This window comes from Balearica regulorum, chromosome 7 (genome assembly GCF_011004875.1).
Source record: "Balearica regulorum gibbericeps isolate bBalReg1 chromosome 7, bBalReg1.pri, whole genome shotgun sequence".
Classification (NCBI taxonomy): Eukaryota; Metazoa; Chordata; class Aves; order Gruiformes; family Gruidae; genus Balearica; species Balearica regulorum.
Window position 1 is genome coordinate 33,415,680 of NC_046190.1, and position 12,827 is coordinate 33,428,506.

General features: G+C 42.3%; 1 protein-coding gene across 7 annotated transcripts in view; it reads right to left on the minus strand.

Annotated features, from left to right (window-relative positions):
* The window catches only part of RHOBTB1 (Rho related BTB domain containing 1), a 57,338-nt gene extending 53,885 nt beyond the window's left edge, over positions 1-3,453 (minus strand). For 4 of the 7 annotated variants that reach the window (XR_012836393.1, XR_012836394.1, XM_075758821.1 and 1 more), the window contains exon 1: positions 3,240-3,453. The gene's annotated coding sequence lies outside the window, so the exon portion shown is untranslated. The remainder of the gene's footprint in view (positions 1-3,239) is intronic. The other 3 variants (XR_012836396.1, XR_012836395.1, XM_075758823.1) reach the window with 1 other exon arrangement.
* Positions 3,454-12,827: the final 9,374 nt, after the last annotated feature.

Here is a 12,827-nt window from a genome sequence, read left to right on the forward strand (position 1 = left end):
AGATTAGAAGTTATTTACAACTTCTATCAGAATATCCCTTTTCAAAAAAAACGGGGATCTGGTTTATCTGATCATAAACTCAGAGCTTCCTCTGGTTTTATTTCATTGCGATCTCCACCAGCCTTTCTCTGCTTTGCCCTCATTAAAATCCACAGGCATAGCCTCCAGAGATACATCAAGATTCTTCTCACTCTCAAAACAGACTTGCAGAGCCCTTCCACCAGCTCATTCATAATTCTTTTTCAAAAATAATTAATTATTTACATTATTGTCCTATCAAAGGCCACATTGAGACTCTCCTGCTTGCCAAGAGATTTTTTTAATTGTTATGCTGTAAAGTCAGACCACTTGTTGGAAGATTGTAAACAGACAGAAATGTAGTTAAACCTGATTTTCATCATTACTAAAGCATAATCCTAAAAGTTCTGCTTCACAGGAAAAAAAAAAAAGTTTCTGGCCTCCATTCCCCTGCCCCTCAGTCTTCCGCTTTCTGAAGCTAGTTAGGACCACAAAAGAAAAGTTCTAATCTTAATTAGCATTGTGCCATCTGATTACAACATCAAATTATAAACATCTTCCCTGCCATGGTAGTGGAGGCAGATCTCGTATTTCTATGATGATGATCTGCACTCAGAAGAACAGAGCAGCTAAAACCTTATGTGCAACTTCCCAATTTGAGTCTTGAGGAGCTCACAGCTGAAAAGAGAACTGGCTTTATGTGACTCTTACCCTGCATGCCTGCACCAGAGAACATCAGTTCTGACCGTGGCAGTGCAATTCCTTCTCTCTCCCATCCGCTCCTCACCCAGGCAGGCATTACCTGAACTAATGCTCGCCCGCAACAGCAAATGCACTATGGTGCTGTCCACAGGACATGGAGTAAGGTCACCATAAGCTGAGGGAAACTAAACCCAGCTGGAACAGAGTTAATTCAGTGAGGGATGTACTTATATGGTCTAATTCTCCAAGGTGGGGAACTTCCTGTAAATGGGTGGGAAGGGGAGCAGCAGGTGATACAATCACAGTGCAAACCAGGGCCAGAAGGAAGACAGACAAGACCATGTGGAACACTTAGCTCCCCAGATGGCTCCTCAGGGCCAAAGTGTAACCAGTCATGTGTGATCTGATCTAGGAGCCTCTTCTGGTGTGGAAAACTCACTCCTCTCTAACACAATGGCACTATAGAAAACCCAAGGAAAACTCAGCCCAATTTCCTCCTCCAATCCACCCCAGTTTCACCTTTGGGTTGTTCAGTAGCCTAAGTTGATCCAGTCTTTTGTTTCTCCAACACTTTTTTTTATTTATTAAAGATTATTAACAAAACAATAGTGCAGAATTTTATCCTCTCAACCTACTTAAGAGCTTCCTTTTTCTAGCCTATCATCCCTATGTACTGGTTTCATGTTTCTATAACATCACATATTTTCAGTACATCTCTCCAAAACTTCTTCAACAAACTTTGAGTGATTATGTGGATGAAGAGTAACTGCTTATAAGCATGATGTTTCTACTTTTCTTAATATGGTCTTACCTCAAACTTTTGACTTTAAAAATTCAAATACTGGAAGAAGTTCAAGTAAAAGAAATAGCAGAACCTTAGTTCACTGTTGTAATTTTTACTATGACACACCTCACTTACTGTACATTACATGGTTGAACAGACAGTAGAAATTTTACTTCCCATTGATACCTAAACCAACATTTCCTCTTAACATATTTGCAAACCTTTAATGTTTCAGAATCCATAGTAAATTTGAGTGTTTTGCCTTTCCTACTTCAGTTTAGACATCTGCGCTTTCTCTGGGGTCTGCCTTAGAGATAAAGGAATTTTTTTTCTGTATTGATTACATGGACAAAAGTAACTGAAGACATGTGATGTAAATATTTTTATTTAACTAAGTACAAATGATGGCATTTGGTGAGAAGTTGACAATCAGGTTCTAAAAGAAGACAGAATACTATGATTGCCACTAACCCTACCTTAGGAGCACCCACAATGACTCAGTTAAACAGCTGCTAAACAAAAGTGTATGTACATAAAGCTCTAATTTCCTATGCTCCCCAAGCAGGGAAAAGTTTTGCCCTTTTCCTCTTTTCTGAGAGCTGTAAAAGAGCTGGGCAGGATATCTCCCACTGCTTCTCCCCTAGCGGTTCTCAAGAACTGTTAAGTAACAGAAGGGGCTCTCTAACTTTATCCTCCTGTTAGTTCTTCTGGAGACACGTCCTTCATAACCAACTCCTCTTGTATGCAGTTCTCTACACGCATTTGCACTCTGTACCAATTGCAAATTTCATTCATGTAATGCAGAGACCCATTAATAATTTAATATTACAGAGGAACCTAAGGGCAGGAAAATTCCATTTTTGCTCATGCGGTAGATGTTACGTTGCTAGTACGTCAGCTCAAGTTATCTTTGTGCATGCTACGTTAATTCAGTAAATTGCTTTTCAAACAAAGTGCATTCAGAAAGTGCCTGGAGAATCTATATGAGAGGAAAGTTTAATTTTTATGGCGAAAGTGCCAGATCAATATCCAGAAAGAGAAATACAAACAGATTTTAGTTTTGTCCATCGAGCTTCCACAAAAAAGGGGTAGCCAGAATAAATGGTATAAACCACCACTGCCCCCACCCCCATGAACAAGTAAAAGTCACATCAGGTATAGCAATAAATATCGCAGCGCACTATTTACACCGTGTTCAACCAGAGAAATAATAACTTCTAACAGTGTTTAATAGCTCAATAGCGTTGCGGTAGGACCGCCTGCACACCCAAGGGAGGGGAGCGGTCAGCATTTTTTAGCCCTGCCGGGGAAGGAACGGGACACCAGGTCGGGCCAGGCAGATACCGGGTCCCCCCCAGTGGCGGGACGCAGCGGCCCCGCTCAGCGGCCCGGAGAGGCCAGGGGCTCCTGTCAGGATCTGCCCTCAAGGAGAGGCGGCGGCAGCGGCGGCCGGCGCCCCCCGGCCCGCTGGGCAGCGCCGCCCTGAGCCCCGCGGTGCCTCAGCCGCCCGCCGCTCCTTCCCCCGCGGCGGCTGCCAGCGCCTCCTGCCCGGCAGCTTCCCGCTCCCCTCGGGTCCGGCGGAGCTTGCCACCCCGCCCGGCCCCAGCCCCGCTGGGTCACCCGCGCTCGCATCCCGACACTCCCGGCCAGAGAAGTGCCCCGGAGAGACTCGGGCAGCGCCCGACAGCGGCGCCTGCCTGCCCGCCCGCCCGCCCCGCGAGGCCGCGCGTCTCACCTGAGCGCGGAGCGCGACTCGTTGGGGCCGGGGTAGAAGTGCCAGCCGCCGCCCGCAGCGCTCTGCCCGGCGCGACCCGCCTCCTCAGCAGCGCTGGGTTGTGCTGCGCTGTGCGGCCCGCCCTGCCCGGCCCGGCCCGGCCGGCGGGGAGCGGAGCGGCTGGCGCACCCCAGTCAGCCAACCAGCCTGCCCCCCCTCCGGGGCGGGCTGCGGTGGGCCGTCACGTGAGCGCGCTCGAGCACGCGGTGCCGTTACGGCCGTTGCAGCCGTTACGGCCGTTACAGCCGCGTGCGGCGGGAAGGGAGGGGCGGGGCGGGGCGGGGCGGCGCTGCTCTCTGTGGTGCCGCGCGCCGCCGCTCAGGTGAGGTGCGAGGGCTCCTGCGGCCCCCGCGCCGTGCAGCCGAGGTTCTTCACGGGCGGTTGGCACCGGCGCGACGCCCTTCCTGCCCTCGGGAGAAATCGCTTCCAGGAATTGAGGGGCTGCCGAGGCAGGAAATCTTGTGGGGGGAGCAGCGGCGCAGCGAGGAGGCCACCTGTCCCCCTCTTTGGTGTGGACACCCACCCTCTGAGTAAGCACACACATGATGAAACGGTGAATCCGATGGTGGGGTCAGTCTCTATGTTTCTATGGAGTGTGTATACTTCTGAGTTTAACATTTCTGTCTGCCCGCTGCACTGGGCCCTTCGGTTTCCCCACAAAGAATTTTCGCACTGAATCGTAGCTAAAAAGGAACTAAACCCCACTTTCCTGCCAGGACACTTCCCGTTTACACTGTCCTCAGGGTGTCTGACCTCTCTATCAATAACACAAGAACTGAATTCTTTGAAGAGAACAATAGTGGGAAGTCATAAGTAATCAAGCACTATAGGGTACTTGAATGAATCTAGCCCCCCAGATCATGAAAAGCAGAACAGAAGTGGGGTTTGTTGAATTTGCTTTCTTCATTTGATGATTTTTATTTCATGTGCTTTCCTGTGGAGTCATGACAGCCTGAAATTTACCTGCTGTATACTGTCTCAATACTGCTGCATATATATATACATGCTGTATCAATATGACTGCCTTCAGCACATAAATCATTGCTTTAGAGTACTGTCAAGCACCAGCATACTCTGTGCCTTAATTTTGCAAAAGAAATGTGGGAGGATAATCACAGGATTCCAGGAGCTGGGCCTTTAAAATAAATGACATTTGGTATTGTGAACCCCTCGTTAAGGGAACAAAGATTGTTAACAACTTGGCAAAATTTTAAGATTGGGAATAAATCTTGAAAGAGAATGACCTTTGTTGCACGTGTGGTACCAGGGCAAAGAAAGATTGCTGGGCCATAGTTACTCCCTAGGAATGGAAGGATTATTCTATTCGGGAACAGTTTACTCAGAGTTCTGGTAACTCATATTTAGAACCCCAATGTGGAAGCCTCCACAGTGATTCCACAGGATTTGCGTGCAGGAGTGTGTAGTTGTGCAATTTCAATTAGTACAAACAAACTGTCTAAATTCTTGTAACTTGTGCTGAAACACGCTATCATTTGTAAGGCAATTGGAGCAGACAGCTGAGCTCACAAGGTTATCGTCTGTGTCTGTTCAGAAGACAGCCTCAAAACTTTTATTGGCTAACATTTTTAGCTCTGCTAAGTAAACCCACATGAGATAAAAGTCAACCCATGCAACAGGTTATATAGTTTGCTTTAAATCAGCTGCATTGTGTGAACACTGAATGACTTCTATTTCATGTATTTCCTTTAGCACTTCAAAATGAATTTAGATTGTGTGAAAGGTTCTTGACTGACAGTTTTGGAAATTGAACTCTGATGTTTAATCCCAGACTGGGTCCAGCACAAGGAAGCTTCTCAGTGCTACCAGGGAGAAAACTTTGCTAGGCTGAGGGTAGTCCCATTCACTTAGTTTGTCATGCCAGCCAAAGCAGGATTTTCTGTTTCTTCACTGCCCTGTAGTTACTGGGTCTAGGATATTTTTGTTACATTAGAACTATGCCTTGGATACTAAGACTGCGTGTTTAATTCAGAAAAAAACCAAGTATTTAGTAAGTCATCTTCTTTTTAAAGTATGATTATTCTGTTTCAGCCTTAAATTAGTTAGGCAGTAGTATGGAAAGCTAATGGTCTTTACAGCACACTTGCTCTGCTTTCACCAACTTTGATTTATTCTCTTTATTGATTTTGGAAATGCATTCATTTATGCTTTTAAGATGCTGCTTCTTTTTGTGCAAAATTGCAGGTGCTGAAGCTATAAGCAGAGATGAAGAGTGTGATACTATCCTTCAAAGCACCCATGGAATAGACAAGGAGAAGCTGTGTAAGTTCTAGGCTTCCAGGACTGGATGCCAAAGCATTTTATTAAATTTGCTATTAAGAATAATTGTTGGCTGACAGTTGTGTAACTTTTATTACAGTAGCTCTTGAACCCAGTCACAAGACAGACTGATGATACCAGTCATGATGTCAAGACTGTGATTACATTGCTCCCCATTCAGACAAGATACTGTGGTGACAAAAATATTTACAATTGTGAGTTTTTTCATTGCTGCACCATTGCAGATGAACTGCAGTTATGTGATTCTGACTATAGTAGCTCCACATGACTCATGTCTTCCATTATACATCTGAGTTCTTAAAGGATAATAGATTTGGGAGAGGTTTTTGTTCTGTAGAGGTGTGATGCAAAATCTATTCTGTGATGGTTGATGCATTTATCCTCTTCAGCATCCACTAAACATATAGGATGGAGCTAGACTGCCTGAACTTTCTGAAAGTCCTAACACATGTTTTCAACCAGTGCCTGGAAGCATTAGGTCTCGCTGACAGTTAGTAGAGCATAGACCTTTGTGCTGTAGTGGAACAGGGAGTGTTTGTGCATTCAGTTCTGCTAAGTGAGCTGTGTTGACAAGGGAGGTCATATGGGAGGTGGCGATGAGCACGTTGGCAAAGTAATGTCCCTGGTCTTTCCAGCTAGGCCTGGAAGCCAATGGCACATTATACTACAGTGTATTGAGATGGTTTTAATATTTTACCCTCTATTGTCTCAAATAGATGCTTTTAATATTTTACTCTCTGTGGTCTTAGGGTTATGTCTGTGGTTACTGTAGCCCTTTACTGCCATGTCGCACAGGAAGAGGCTTCAGATAGGGACATTGCATCATTGAGTATCCTCTGACTCTGCCCACAGCTTCCAGCAGGCTGTGACCAGCTCTGGCTTGCATTCCTATTCCCTGTCATTTGGTGTTAGGGCAGGTGGAACTCCTGTTCTCCACACCTCTGTGTGGCAAAGATTTTACTGGCCTTGTGGCTGCTTCTTTGAGACATCAGATTCACAGTGATTTAGCTACTGACAGCTTTCAGAGCCTTTCTAAGAAGGCCTTATTATGGCTTTAAGCTGTAATACAACAAATCATTCCAGAGCAGTGAAAGGTTTCAGTTCTTTCCTACGAGGTTTTGCAAGCCCACACCCAACACTGTACATAGTTCAGTGGGACTTGTGGGCAGAGCAACAGCTGAATAAAACGTCAGAAGGCATGCTATAGCCTTTTGCTGAAGGTTTACGTCATCTTTATAGGCTGTTATAAACATAATTTTCTAAACACTGAAGCAATCACCACTGTGAATCAGTTTGTGTTCATACTAGACAAATCTTAAGACTGGTGGAGGTTTGTCTGGGTAAAGATACTGACTTGGAAACTACATGAGAGAGAAAGGATTTCACTGGCAGATTGTTGTAACAGGGAAATATTTTAGCCTAAGCAGAAATACTAGTTAGGTTCTGGAAATGTCAAATCTTTAATATACAAAAGTAACGCAGAGGGAATCCATTCCTAATTTTGGCAAACCTACCTGAATCTCCCATTGCTTTGGGGCTCAGAAACAGGAGTGAAAAGACATCAGAATTTCTGAGTGGTTCTAACAAATAAACTTTTGTTAACTCTACTTTGACAGTTTCTGTTTATCCAGCATCACTCAAAATGGTGTCCTCATACAGCTCCTTCTTTTTAAGTAAAAAAGCTTATAACTAGGTTTGACGAACATATGAAGAATACACGCCAAAGAACACTGGAAAGAACAATAATGGTGTGGAAGGGGGATAGAGAAGACAAACCTTTTCCCTCTTTAATTTCCACAGTTTCATTAAACATAGTCAGTGAATAGATTTAGCCACACCCAACTAGTCTTTTGGAAAACACAAAATTCAGCAAGGAAAGCTTATATAACTTTATAATTAAACAAAATTGATCCAGGCAAAAAAGGAACATAAAGTAATGTAAAGTTTTAAACTGTCTGAAGCTTATCCATCTTTGTGTTCAGATGTAAAACTGAAACAAAGCAAGAACTGACCATAAATTCCTATCCTATCCTTTTTCTACACTGTTACTATAGGTCTCAAGGATGGATTTACTATAGGGAAGGGGAAGGGACTAAGTGCATCCATTTGTGTGGGGCTGTGTGCTCCTGCAGCATTTGGTAGAAGGATTGTGTCCATAGTCTTCCTCTGTCTAGCCTGAGTTGCAGAATTTAATCCCTGCTGGAAAATGAGGTGGATTGCGACAATGCATAGTGTGTGTGGTCGATTACTCTGCCAATACAGAGGATTTGCACCAATGTAGTTGCATTCCTAGCAAATCCTCAGTATAACAAGCCAAGGCCTGTGATACCACCTGGACTTAGTTCTCAGCAACCTTTCACCATAACCTTTCACCATGCAACGAGTGTGAAATGCTACCAAACTACAACAGCACAGTTCTACTCTGCTTTGGAAAACATAAGTGATCAGAGGTAAGGACTGGAGAGCAGGCCCATTGCGAATTAAAAGCTGTTTAGCTGAAAATATACATTGGATTTAATCAAAATACTTGTTTGCCAGCACAAATTCTTCTAGTGACCATCAGTTTCCAAGAAAAAGATACAATTTTATCACGCTTCCTAGGTTTAGCACAATTCAAATACCAAATTGTTTTGTGTGCCTTCACTCCTGATCTTGAAGTCTGGGACCAGTGAGGAAGATGAGAATGAGCACACTACCCCCAACCCTTATCTAGGACCAAACTCCTCTTGTGTAGTGTGTGTAGGAGTCTCTCACAAGCATCCCTCTCACATAAGTGTAATTTTTGTAGTGTTTGTATATGCCAGTTCAAATGCTGGTTGCTGTAAAAGAACTCTGGAGCACATTCTGGAGCTGCCATGCTTACTCCCTCCTGACCTCCATTTATCCTGTTCATAAGTTAGAACAAGCAATTAACGATATGAAATATGGCTTTGCTTCTATCCTCACAAATACCGCTCACAATACCAAAGGAATTTGGCCAAAATAAGCCAGTCTGCATAATTACAGGAAAAACAGTGCCTTCTGATGTCTCAGATTATGATGTGCATGCAAAAATGGATACACACATATCTGAAATGGCCACACTGGCAATTTTGATAGTTCTTAAGCTGGTACAATATGTTATTGTAATTATGTCTAGCTGTCGAGCATTTAAACCTCATGTAAACATCCTTTTCCAAACCTGGTAATAGGCTACCACCCATAAAAGGAAATTTAACTATAAATAGTATTTCTTTGTGCTGTTTAATCTGCTTACTGTCTGTTTTCACTTCTTTGTTCTGTCTCGCAATATCTGCTAAAATAAAATGTAGGTGTTTACATAAAATTTTTCAACAAAAGTTTTTGCTTTTAAAAAGGCCCAAAACCAAACCTCAGGTTTATGTATTACCTTCTGCCATGGGCTGTAAGTATCAGGGTTCCACAAAAGCCAAAGCCAACACAGCACAAAACTATATCTGAGAAGGCAAAGGACCTGAGTGTCAAGTAGGCTGCTTCCTTTGCTGCATGTGCAGTTGGAATCCTTAATTTGCCGTTAGCTTATGAGACTGTAACAGTAGCATTTGGTTGGGAAATCACCTTGCAGTATATCACCAGGCTGTGACGGGTGGAGACCAGAGTTGTCTCGCTGCAAGTAAGATGGCAGTTACAGTAAACAGTCTTTGTGCCTGGATTCAAATTCTGACCTCTTTGTTCTAGTGATGTGTTGGATCAGATGAATGCCTCCAAATGATCTGGCTTTTCATTGTTTGTGGAGCTGGAGAGCAAAGGAGGATCAAGAAAGAGCGTTATGGTTCTTGTATTGCTTCTACATTTGAAGATTGTGGTATACTGCATGAGAAACTTTCAGATTTTCTCAGTGCGTTTTCCAACAAGAGAGATATTGAAAAGATACCAGACACATTTAAATGAACCTATTAAAAATAAAAGAAAATTTGGCTATATGGAGGAAAAAGAAAGGGAGAATTGAGTATTCAAATTTTTCATTTTAATGGAAATAATTAAGTAAATAATGCCAAACTAGTATTTCATCTGCAGAGAACTTCACTTGGGCTGGAGGTCTGTATGTCTTGATAGTCATAGAAAGGTTTTTTTCTGAATACGTAACTACCTCCTGTAAACATTGCATACTGTACTTGTAGATTAAAAAAGAAAAAGCATGGAGACATTTTTAGTACAGATGATAGAAAATTTTGGCAACCTCCTGTGTTTTGCTACCAAATACTTACTCTTTTCAAGACTGAATGCATATGCCTCTAAACTCAAGAAAGTTTTCAATTGTCCTTAATGAGATCAATTACTGTCAAAGCTCCCTCAGTGTTTCTAGATATTGATTGCTAGTCTTCTGAACTTTCAGGAAACAGTAGAGTGTTTGAAGAATCATAGTTTGAAATTTTCCAGGAAAATTCAGATGCTTTGAAATCTGAGAAGGGTACAGACCGGTTGGTGTAGACAATGTTGTTATTGTTACTTAACTGTCAGCTCTTAAGCAGGTGCACTGAAGTAAACTTTCAATGGTTTGTAAAGTGTTAACATATGTGTTCATAAGTACTTAATATTTAGGTTCAGCCATTACAATTCTAACTATTGATAATACTTTTTCGTCCATGACATGCTTAAAACTTATATTAATAATTCACTGACCTTTTGAGTATTATGTTTGTATTTCTATATAGTTCAGGAACTATGAACTATTTTGGTTTTCTTTTAAGAATTCTATAAATTTAGCGATGAATTTCTGGAATATTTTTGCCCCTTCGATTATAGTCTTTTATGAAGAACAACACCTTTAATTTCTCTGTTCCTTGTCCAGTAGACCTCCAAGCACAAGTGTTGCTATTTGACTGACATACAGTTGAGAAATATTTCCTAATGTCTCACCAACCTGAGTTTTGAAAACTTCTTGACAACTTCTGAAAAAAATTCTTGACAGCATTCCCATGTTCTGAAAATGCAGAACAATGTTTATGATGTGACTCACTATTTGTACCCTGGAATTTGTCAGTGGCTAGGGTTAACACAATCCACTAGCACTAAAAAAGATCAGCTGATGCCTGTGTCTCTCGACACAAGCATGCACAATTTCAGTTGGGACTGTACACGAAACCACTAGCCAATACACAGAAGATACAGGGGAAACCGAAGAATCAAATCTGGCCACAAATTCTGAAACAGCAAAATAATCTAAAAGAAGAGTCCTGCCAGTTTAGATAGCAGCAACTAGAGTTGCTAAGAGAAGTTGTTACAAGTCATCCGCATAAACCTCAGTTATTCCCAATTTCCCTAAATAAAACTTCTGAGACACAAGGCCATGGAGGGGGGTTTAAGGCTGTCACTGAACCTTCAATAAACAATCAGACTTCCAGCTTCAGGGGTGAAGGCCTGGCAATCCTGATGCTACAATCACCAGCAGAGCCTACAGGGCAAGATTCAGAACTGTCAAAAGGGATTGAATTTGCAGCTGTGCAGTGACATGCACTTTCCCTACCTATTACAGAGAAGGAGCACTTCTGCAGGGTCTTATTTTAAGACTACTCTTCTCATCAGTAGGTCATAGACCACGTTACTGGTAACAAATCAGTTACAAGGACCTACCCTAGCAACTAAGTCATAGATAGGAAATCAGTGTCAGTATTTCTGACTGTAGAAAGTTTCCTTCCTTTCCACCCCTGAATCTTTGTCTCTTTGAAAGACAACATGGCAATCTGTCCTGTCATCTGTTCTCTCACATCACTTACACTGTTACATATTGTGGCTTCCAAGAACATAAAATACAGTGGGAAAACTTGACAAAATCCATAGTTAAAAGCCAGGTTATTTTTAAATTTGGGGTTTGTTTCGTGGAAAACATATGACTTTTTCATTTCTTAGGCTGAAGTTGATCTCTGAGGTAAAAAAGCTGTAGACTCAGTGACATGATTACCTTTCTGAATTATTTGGCAAGGGCATTTGTGCTTTGATAGTAATCTGGGCCAGCAGAAAGAGAACTAAGAAGTAGTTTGTGATTAGCCACTGCAAAATTGATTAATAAAGCACATGCATTCATCTGAAAACATTTTAGTTCTTAGGCTGTATTTCTGAGCTTTCAAACACTCTTGTTAATTATTCATTGATAATTGATCCTGCTGGGAATTAAAAGCAAAGAGCACTGCTAACTGGATAGTGAGAATAATATGGATTCATATTTACTTTTTAGTGGCAGGATGAGGCAATGAAAGTGAAAAAGTCTGTGGCACGAATTTGTGGAAATCTGCAAAATTCTATAGCAAGGGGTTTTGTCTGGAATGAATATCTTTAATAAACTCAATGTCTTCAGTAGTTGCTCTATCACACACCTGGAGAACAGAGCCGTCATTTTTGCAACTTGATGGCTACCAGGAAAAGAAGTAAGCCAGCACTTTTGTGGATCTGCCAGGGCACCTTGTCTAGTTTGTGTCTCTCTCTTGAATTACAGATAGTTCTGTGAGTAGTAGAACTGAGGAAGATCCAATTTCACATTTGCATCTTCCAGAGATCTAATAGTGTCTGACCTGTGACCAAAATTTTTCCCACAGTTGGGATATTTGTTGGCTGAAATTGGCTAGATATTATGATGGGACTGGCTGTATGCATATAAAGTGGCATGCCATAAGAGTAATTGTTTTTTAAGGGGTTCTTTACTTACTAGTCTGTTTTTCTGTAAAATATGCTGTGTCTTACTTCTCTGGCATGTAATGGACTGAGGCTTCTGAGCTAAAGCCCATTTTTTTTTGTGTTTCCTGGCATAATGCAGCAGCAGCAGCCTGCCAAATAGTTTAGGTATCAGTGAGGGTATTGCCATAGGCTCAAATTGCCATTAGCTCAAATGCTGGTTTGGGCGAATGTGGTTACACTGCTTTTGGTTCTGGGGCAGCGTAGGTTTCCTGAGCATGTGTGGTGCTGATCTCCTGTCCCTGTTCCGTGGGAGTAAGTGGCCCATTCTTAGGGCCTTTATTTATGCTGATGCACAATTACAGGCATTGTCTCAGCCCTAACAGATTTAGCAGGACAGCTTCCTTAAGGAAAGATTTACCAGTATGAATAAATGAAATATATTTGGTTTGTAAGAATTCATACCCAGACTTTACGAATGAGGTGTGATAAAGTCACTGTGGGTTGAAGGTAAAATAAGGTGTATCGTTAACAAGGAGTTTGCTGTTTAGCAACGTCTGCATATATGGAGCAGTTCAGTTCAGTTCATTTTAAGCCCTGTACTTACTTTGCTGCCTCCCTGTT